The sequence below is a fragment of the Lagenorhynchus albirostris genome, chromosome 2 (assembly GCF_949774975.1).
Source record: "Lagenorhynchus albirostris chromosome 2, mLagAlb1.1, whole genome shotgun sequence".
NCBI lineage: Eukaryota > Metazoa > Chordata > Mammalia > Artiodactyla > Delphinidae > Lagenorhynchus > Lagenorhynchus albirostris.
Genome location: NC_083096.1, coordinates 161,045,287 through 161,054,724, shown reverse-complemented (window position 1 = coordinate 161,054,724; position 9,438 = coordinate 161,045,287).

Sequence of the window (9,438 nt, the reverse complement as noted above, 5' to 3'; positions counted from 1 at the left end):
CAAAGGAAACTATCAACAAAATGAAAAGGCCGGGCTTCCCTGGTGGCGCAGTGGTTGAGAGTCCGTCTGCCGATGCAGGGGACACGGGTTCGTGCCCCAGTCCCAGAAGATCCCACATGCCGCGGAACGTCTAGGCCCGTGAGCCATGGCCGCTGAGCCTGCGTGTCCGGAGCCTGTGCTCCGCAACGGGAGAGGCCACAACAGTGAGAGGCCCACGTAACGCAAAAAAAAAGACAAGGCCACGTCCTGAATGGTAAAAGATATTTGCAAATGATGTATCTGATAAGGGGTTAATATCCAAAATATACAAATAATTCATACAACTCAACATCAAAGAAACAAATAACCTAATTTAAAAATGGGCAGAGGATCTGAATAGACCTGTTTTCAAAGAAAACATACAGATGATCAACAAGCATATGAAAAGATGCTCAACATCACTTATCATCAGGGAAATGCAAGTCAAAACCGTAATGAGATATCACCTCACACCTGTCACAATGGCTATTATCCAAAAGACAACATATAGGGAATTCCCTGGCTGTCCAGTGGTTAGGACTCGGCACTTTCACTGCCAGGGCCCAGGTTCAATCGCTGGTCGGGGAACTAAGATCCAGCAATCCTCACAGCGCAGCCAAAAAGAAAAAAAAAACAACACATAATAAGTGTTGGCGAGGATGTGAAAGAAAGGGAACCCTCACGCATTGTTGGTAGGAATGTAAATTGGTGCAGCCACTATGGAAACAGTTTGGAGATTCCTCAAAATATTAAAAATAGAACTACCATATAATCCAGCAATTGCACTACTGGGTATTTATCTGATGAATACAAAAACACTAATTAAAAGAGAAATATGCACCCCTATGTTCATTGCAGCATTCTTTACAATAGCCAAGATATGGAAGCAGCCTAGGTGCCCATCAATGGGTGAATGGATAAATGAAATGATAAAGAAGATGTGTCATATATATATATATATATATATATATATATATATATAATGGAATATTACTCAGCCTTAAAAAAAGAATGAAATCTTGCCACTTCAACAACATGGATGGACCTAGAGGATATTATGCTAAGTGAAATAAGTCAGGCAGAGAAAGACAAATACTGTATGTTTTCACATATATGTGGAATCTAAAAAACAAAACAAATGAACAAACATAACAAAACAGAAACAGAGTAAGAGACACAGAGTACAAATGGGTGGTTGCCAGAGGGGAAGGGGGATAGAGGAAGGAAAGAAATAGGTGAGGGAGATTAAGAAGTACAAACTTCCAGTTGCAAAATACATGAGTCATGGTTATGAAATGTATAGTGTGGGGAATATAGTCAATAACTATGTAATATCTTTACATGGTGACATATCATAACTAGACATACGGTGATCATTTTGAAGTGTATAGAAATATCAGGGCAGTTCCCTGGCAGTCCAGTGGTTAGGACTCGGCGCGTTCACTGCCATGGCCTGGGTTCAATGCCTGGTTGGGGAACTAGGATCCTGCAAGCCACGTGGTGCAGCCAAAAAGAAAAACTCAAGGCTTCCCTGGTGGTGCAGTGGTTAAGAATCCGCCTGCCAATGCAGGGTACATGGGTTCGAGCCCTGGTCCGGGAAGATACCACATGCTGCAGAGCAACTAAGCCTGTGCGCCACAACTACTTAGCCTGCGTTCTAGAGCCCATGACCCACAACTACTGAAGCCCGTGTGCCACAACTACTGAAGCCCACGTGCCTAGAGCCTGTGCTCTGCAACAAGAGAAGCCACCACAATGAGAAGCCTGCACCCCGCAACAAAGAGTAGCCCCCGCTTACTGCAACTAGAGAAAGCCCGCGTGCAGCAGCGAAGACCCAATGCAGCCAAAAATTAAATAAATGAATAAATAAATAAATTTATTTTTTAAAAAAAGAAAAACTCAATCATCCTGTTGTGTAACAGGAACTGACATACTGTTGTAAGTCAATTATACTTCAAAAGCAAACAAACAAACAAACAAACTCATAGAAAAAGAGATCAGATTTGTGGTTACCAGAGGCGGGGAGTGAGGGCAGAGGGAATTGAATGATGGCAGTCAAAAGGTACAAACTTCCAATTATAAGATAAAGAAGTACTAGGGATGTAATGTTCTCATCACAAGGAAAAATTTTTTTTCTATTTCTTTAATTTTGTATCTATATGAGACGACATTCACTAAACTTCTGTGATAATCACTTCCTGATGTATATAAGTCAAATCATTATGCTATATACCTTAAACTTATACAGTGCCATATGTCAATTTTGTCTCAATAAAACTGGAAGGAAAAAATAACAACAATAAAACACAGGTTAAAAAAAAAACACAGGTTAATTTCTGTACTAAATAAACAAATATTTGTTGAGTATTTACTGTAATAGCCTTTTCATTGGTCTTTGTGCTTCTGTTCTTCCAGAGAACAGAAGCTAGAGAAAACTCCTTACTGCAACCTACATGGCCATACTGGATTCTGATCCTCCCTACCTCACCCACTTCACTCCTATATCTATCCCCTGTGCTCACTTATTCTCCAGCCATTTGGCCCTAGAATTCACTCAGCCAGTTCCTGCCTCAGGGCCCCTGCACTTGCTGTTCCTTCTTTCCAGAGCAAGGTTCCTTCAGCACGGGCCATGACTGGCTCCTTCTCCCTCATCAGGACCCCCTCAGAGAGACCTTCCGGGACTATCCCACCTAAAGTATGCAACCCCCAGTCACTCTATCACAGTATCTTGCTTTACTGTCTTTCTGAAACTTCTTTCAACCCTGTTAGTTTGCTTGGTGATTATTCATCTCCCTTATTTCGAAAGCGGCACAAAAGCGGGGACCCTGTCTATCTTGCTCACCACTTACCTCAACACTCAGAACAACACTTGGCATCTGTTAGGTAGGTACTTAATGAATATTTATTGAATGAATGCATGCATGCGTGAATAAAACAAGTGCTGTTCTTGAAGTAGACGCTTTGGGTGGGTGTGTTCTGACAGTGCCATCATCTGTCAAAAGTATTTGAGGATCACTTTAAAACTTACACAAATAAATCAGATTCACCACTCTATAGTCACACTCAATTCTTTACTTGAAATTTTTCTCCCAATTTGATTACTACCTTATTTACTAACTTTGGCTCTGAATTACCTGTTTCCCCAAATTAAATTCACCCTCAAGAATAAAAATTTGGGGACTTCCCTGGTGGTCCAGTGAGTAAGAATCTGCCTTCCAATGCAGGGGACGCGGGTTCGATCCCTGGTCGAGGAAGTAAGATCCTGCATGCTGCGAGGCAACTAAGCCTGTGCGCCACAACTACTGAGCTCGCACACTCTGGAGCCTGCGCGCCACTACAGAGAAGCCCACGTGCCGCAACGAACAGCCCACACACCGCAATGAAAGATCCCACATGCTGCAATGAAGATCCCTCATGATGCAGCTAAGACCCGACACAGCCAAATAAATAAATAAATTTTTTTAAAGTTCAAAATAAAAAGAATAAAAATTTGTCAGCTTTAATGTTAAATGCTATTCATGCTACTGCATAAATTGCATATGTGTTAATTCAAAGTCAACTATAAATTCATGAACACAACAACAACAAATTGTCAGCTTTGATAATAGTCAGAAGAATGAGCTTTAGGCTCTGAAGGCAATTTGAAAAGAGGAACTCAAAACCTCTGATTTCAACATGTAATTTCTGGAGTGTTATGCTAATTTTAAATGATTACCTTATTTTACGGTGAAACCTCATACAGTGGGACAATGGTGTTTTCACCTCTGGATTTGTTTCTTGTTTTAGTTATTTTGAAATAGTTCCATTTTAAAGAATTCAATTTCTAGACAACAACCCACTGGTATTTAGATTAAAAAAAACTTGGGGGTCTAAACAGTTTGCTTTCTTCTCTTCTATAAAAATCATTCCAACCCAACACTTCTCTATTCCTCACACATCTCATGCATTCTCACCAGTTCTTCCTGTTCCTCCTTCTGACTAGAATGGACATTCTATGCTCCAACCCAAGTCCTAGCAAAATTTTATTATTCCTTCCAGGCCCAGCCCAAATGCTTCCCTTCAAGAGCTACCATCCTTCAGAATTAATTCCATCATCCACTGATCTCCCAAACCACCTAGGTGTAAACTGTATGAGGGCAGAGGCCGTGTCTGTTTTCTTCATGACTATACTCCCAGCACCTAACACAGTATCTGGCACATGGTAGGGGCTCAAAATATATTTGTGGAATGAATGAATGCTTTCTATTCTATTATATAGCACTATATAGTTATTTAAATGTCTTCCTCCACAACAAGACTGTCAATTTCCTCTGTACTAAGGACCATGGTCTTATCTATCTTATATCTCTCTGAGACGTGGAGAGGACAAGGGCGGGCCCAGAAGAAGGTAGCTTTTATCTTGCTAAACCTCTAAAGTTTCCATTCATTTACTCTCAGACCAGCCAGGATCACAGTGGATTTCCTGTTTTGTTTTTATCTTCTCTTTGGTCCAAACAAAAATTCTGATGGTGGAAGAAGGGCCCTAGGATCTGAAGATTATTCCCCTCCCCCACCCCAAGCCTGAGCTCAGCTGACTGAGTCCAGATGTAGGGTCCCTTGGGCCTAGGTGTCTCCAAGTTGAATATGAACTCCCTTTGTTCTCTGAGTTCCTCCCCGCTGCCATTGCCCTTCCTCCACCCGCTCAACCCTCTCCAGTCTCTTCTTCCATTCTGCCCACCAGAATGATCCCTCTAGAGCTGGGTCACTAACTCAAATGCTTAGAGAGTCAGGCTGGTAGGAAAAAAAAATGCCTGGGAAGTTAGAGGCAGTGCCTTCTAAAGGTGGAAGCTAATTATTGTTTGCAGGAGTACAAACCCAGTGTTCTAGAACAGCTGATGTTTTGAGAAAAACTAGAAAGGCAGAATTAAAAAAAATATGTGAAATCTCCCAATGTACAAGTACTGGCAACTCTTTCAATTTTTTTTTAATTAGGCAAGCCAATTAAAACATATGCACAGGCCAGATATGGGCTGTGAGCCACTGGTTTCCTTCTCTGTTGTACATCTCTGACCATGTGATCTTGATGCTCCCCCTGGGCATTCTATCTCCTTACTTGAACATCAAGACATGGACTACCTCTGGGGCCTGAAAAATTTCCTGCCACTTTCCATGCACCTCCCTCCACCCCCAGTCTAGATCATACCATGTGACTTGCCATTCCAGGGCGCCATGCCAAGCTTTGTAATGCTTTCATGTCTCTGCATGTGCTGTTCCTATTTCTATTCACTGAGCCCACAACTCTTTGTTGATCAGCCAATCCAGCCAATCCAATATGTGCTGGTTGCTGGGGACATAACCATTAGCACCGCAGGCAAAGTTCCTGCCCCCATGGGGCTTACATTCAAGTGGCAGAGGTAGATGTTACTCAAATAATCACATGAAGAAGTAAACTTCAAATGTGGTAAGTGTTGGGAATGAGCCCTGAGAACATATAACAACGAGAGCTAAGCTGACTTGCCCTGGGGATCTGGGAAGGCTTCCCTGAAGAAACGACATTTTTAGAAGTCTGAAGGATGTGTAGGAATTACAGTATCTAAGGAAAAGAGGTGGAGCAGGGAGGGACTGGAGTGGGGGGAGGGGAGGTGTGACTGGAGTTTTTGGAGAAGAAACCAGACAGTCCGGAGGAGGCAGGAGTCTCGCTTGTTTGAGGAACTGAAAAAGGCCAGGGTTGTCAAGCAAAGGAACTGAGGAGAATGGCATGAGATGAGGCAGGAAAGCCAGGCAGAGCTCTCCATGCGGGCAGGGCTGGGTCAGACATTGTAAAGGTTTTGGTTTTTATCCTAAGGGCAATATGAAGCCACTGAAGAGGTTTAAGGGTATGTGTGTGTGTGTGAGAGAGAGAGACACACACACAAATATGATCAGATTTGCACTTTGAAAACATTATGCTGGCTTCTGGGTGGAGAGTAGAGAAGAGGGGCAGGAGCAGGAGAAGAAGTTGGGGACCAGTTCAGAGGTTGCAGAAGTTCAGGTGAGGCACTATGAAACCTCAGATGGAGGCACAGGTAGTGGAGACAGAGAAACACCGACGGGCACCATTTATGAAGTAAACAACAATAGGATTCAGGCATGGATTGTGTATGGTAGGCATAGAGCGGTGAGGCAGCAGAAAGAGGTTAAGGACGACTCCCAGATTTCTGGCTGTGTGGTAAGTTGGGGGTGTTGTTCCCTAAAACAGGGAACAGTGGAGGAGAAGCAGGTTAGGTGAAGGCAACGAGGAGAATGAGAGTTTAATTATTTAGCAGGTATTTACTTGGTCAACACACATTTATCAAAGGCCTGCTTTGTGCCAGCCTCTGTCTATATAAAGACAGAAGTGGTTCCGGCACACAAGCTGCTCTGGATGGCAGGTCAGGCAGAAAAAAAAGTTATTATAATCCAAATATCACGCAGGCCTCATAACCCTGTGGACTCAAACAAAGCTACATGAGCACTAATCATCCCAAGTTCCCGTTGTTGCCCCTGCAAAGTTCCCTTCAAGTATTTCTGGGACATTTCTAGGGACTTTTCACACATGACTGTGTGACTAAGCAGTGGGGTCAAGTCATTGGGCACATCAGCCCTGCTCTGACCCCCTTTGTCCCTGCCCACTGCCCCTACCAAGGGTGCCTTCTGTGGGAACGCTAAGAACACCCCTGGACTAGAGTGAGGCAAGCAAGGAGATGGCCCTGAAAGTGGATGCCTCCTTAAGTGTTGCTGGCCCTGATGCTCTGAGGTGCTGGAGCAGGACTGGGTCTAACTGAAGGATTTAATTTCTCAAGTCATCTGAGCCCTGAAGCAGCACTGCTCATGGCAGAAGTTTGAGTTCTACTGGGGACATGTTGAGTTTGATGGGTCTCTGAGACATTGAAATGGGGATGTAACAGGGCTGCAATTGGCTACCTGGATTTGGAACTCAGAAGTTTGGGTTAGAGATCTACATTCCAGATCATGGAGGAGGGAGAACAGGCACGGGACCAAGCTCTGCTGAAGTGCCAACACTTAAATGCCCTGCCCCCACTCCACCTGGCATCTTCCCCCCAAATCCAACTTTCCTCATTTACGTTGGCAGTTGACCAGTCACTCCTTCCGGTGCATTCCTTCAGCTCTTTGTACAGTCCTCTGTGATAACACTTTTCACACTACTAACTCTTGATTTATATATTTGTTCCCTTCACTCTACAGTGAGCTCCTTGAGGGCATGAACTCTCTTACTCAATGTTGACCCTCATGCCATTTTCATCTACCACATTGGCAAAGACTAAACTATGGGCAGGGAATAAAGCAGATGTGGTACACGTACACAATGGAATGATACAAATGAACGTATTTACAGAACAGAAACAGACTCACAGACTTAGAGAACGAATGTATGGTTACCAGTTACCGGGGTGGGGGAGGGATAGACTGGGAGCTTGGGATTGACATGCACACACTGCTGTATTTAAAATAAAATGCCTTTCCATGAAAAAATAAAATAAAATCAGGTTAAAAAAAATAAAACTATGGGAAGAGAGTACCCAGAATTGATTGAGGAGGTACGAGAAGAGGATGCTGCTTATCCTGCTGTTTGGCACAGTCTTTCTGTGTCATTTCTAGGAATTTATCCCATAGATATATTGATATTAATGCACAAAGATGGTGAGGCTCATTGCAGCATCATTTGCAATACTGAAAAGCTGGAATCAACCTATATTTCTATCAGAAGGGAACGGATTGAGAAGTACTTGGTGGAATAATATGCTACCATGAAAAATGAAGTAGAGGCGACTTCTCTGTGGCGCAGTGGTTAAGGATCCCCCTGCCAATGTAGGGGACACGGGTTCAAGCCCTGGTCAGGGAAGAGCCCACATGCCGTGGAGCAACTAAGCCCATGCGCCTCAACTACTGAGCCTGCGCTCTAGAGCCTGCGAGCCATAACTACTGAGCCCACGTGCCGCAACTACTGAAGCCCGCGTGCCAAGAACCCAACGCATAAATAAATTAATTAAAAAATATACTTTCCATGTCTCTATTTGACTTATTGTTTTAATTTTTACTTATTTTTGGCTGCGTTGGGTCTTCGTTGTTGCGCGGGGGCTTTCTCTAGTTGCAGTGAGCGGGGGCTACTCTTCGTTTCCGTGCGCGGGCTTCTCATTGCAGTGGCTTCTCTTGTTGCGGAGCGCGGGCTCTAGAGCACAGTGAGAGGCCCGCATACCACACACACACACAAAAAGATAGACTTACATATACAATAGATGCAATAAAAATGTCTGGAAGGCTACACAAGCAACCACTGAATAGTGTCTTTAGAGAAGGGCAGTCAAGTGAATGGGTCAGGATTTAAGGGGAATTTTACTTTTCACTTTATGCCTTTTTTATAGTTAGATTTTTCTTAAAACTAGAAGCATGTATCTTTTATAATAAAATGTAATATTTGATATTTATTATCTGCTGGGCATTACTCTAATTACTTTATATAAATGCACTCTTTAAGCCCTCATAAGAGCCCTATGAAGTAGGTAGTAGTTTTTTGTTTGTTTATTTTCTGTTTCTGGCCGCAACATGCAGCATGCGGGATCTTAGTTCCCTGACCAGGGATCGAATCCGTGCACCCTGCAGTGGAAGTGCAGAGTCCTAACCACTGGACCGCCAGGGGATTCCCAGGTAGTAGTTTAGCCCTATTTTATAGAAGAAGAAATGAAGCACAGAGATGTCAAATACTCAAAGCATATATTTTTATAATAAAAAAATCTTAGAAAAAAAATTAAATATTCTCAGTCTTGCTTTCTCCTTCCACACCCTCCACATATTTGGCACTTCCTTCCGAGAAGAGAAACTGCCCAGGGCTGGAGCCCTTCTTCTCTTGGAAACCCTCTGTGAAGCAGGGGAGGCGGACGGGGCTACAGATCCTCCATTGGTGGGTCAAGCACGGGACAATCAGCTACAGGCAAAAAAAAAAAAAAATCCTCCAGCCCCTCAGTTAGGGACTCACATGAAAGTGAAAGTATGCAATAAGGTACTCAATAAAGTGTGTAGTAATAACAATGGCCGCTATCACTTATCAAGCACCTACTAACTGTCAGCTCCTGTGCTGAGTGCTTTACAAATACTATCACTTTTAATTCTATCAGTCCAAAGGTAGGATTGTTATGACTCCTTTTTTATCAAGCAGGAGAAAGCAGAGGCTGAGCAAGTTTGAGTAATGTGCTCAATTATCCAGCAGGTAAGAGGAAGAGCCCGATTTGGACCTAACTCCATCTGAATCACAATGCTCTCAATTGCTCCTGCATCCTACACCACAGTAACTCAATTAAGGGAGAAAATAGGGTAGAAGGAACTTCTCCCTCCCCCACCCCAAAACAAAGTCTAGCTATAGTCAGTGAAAACGAGACAGATTAGAGAACAGGCCTTTCAGATCCA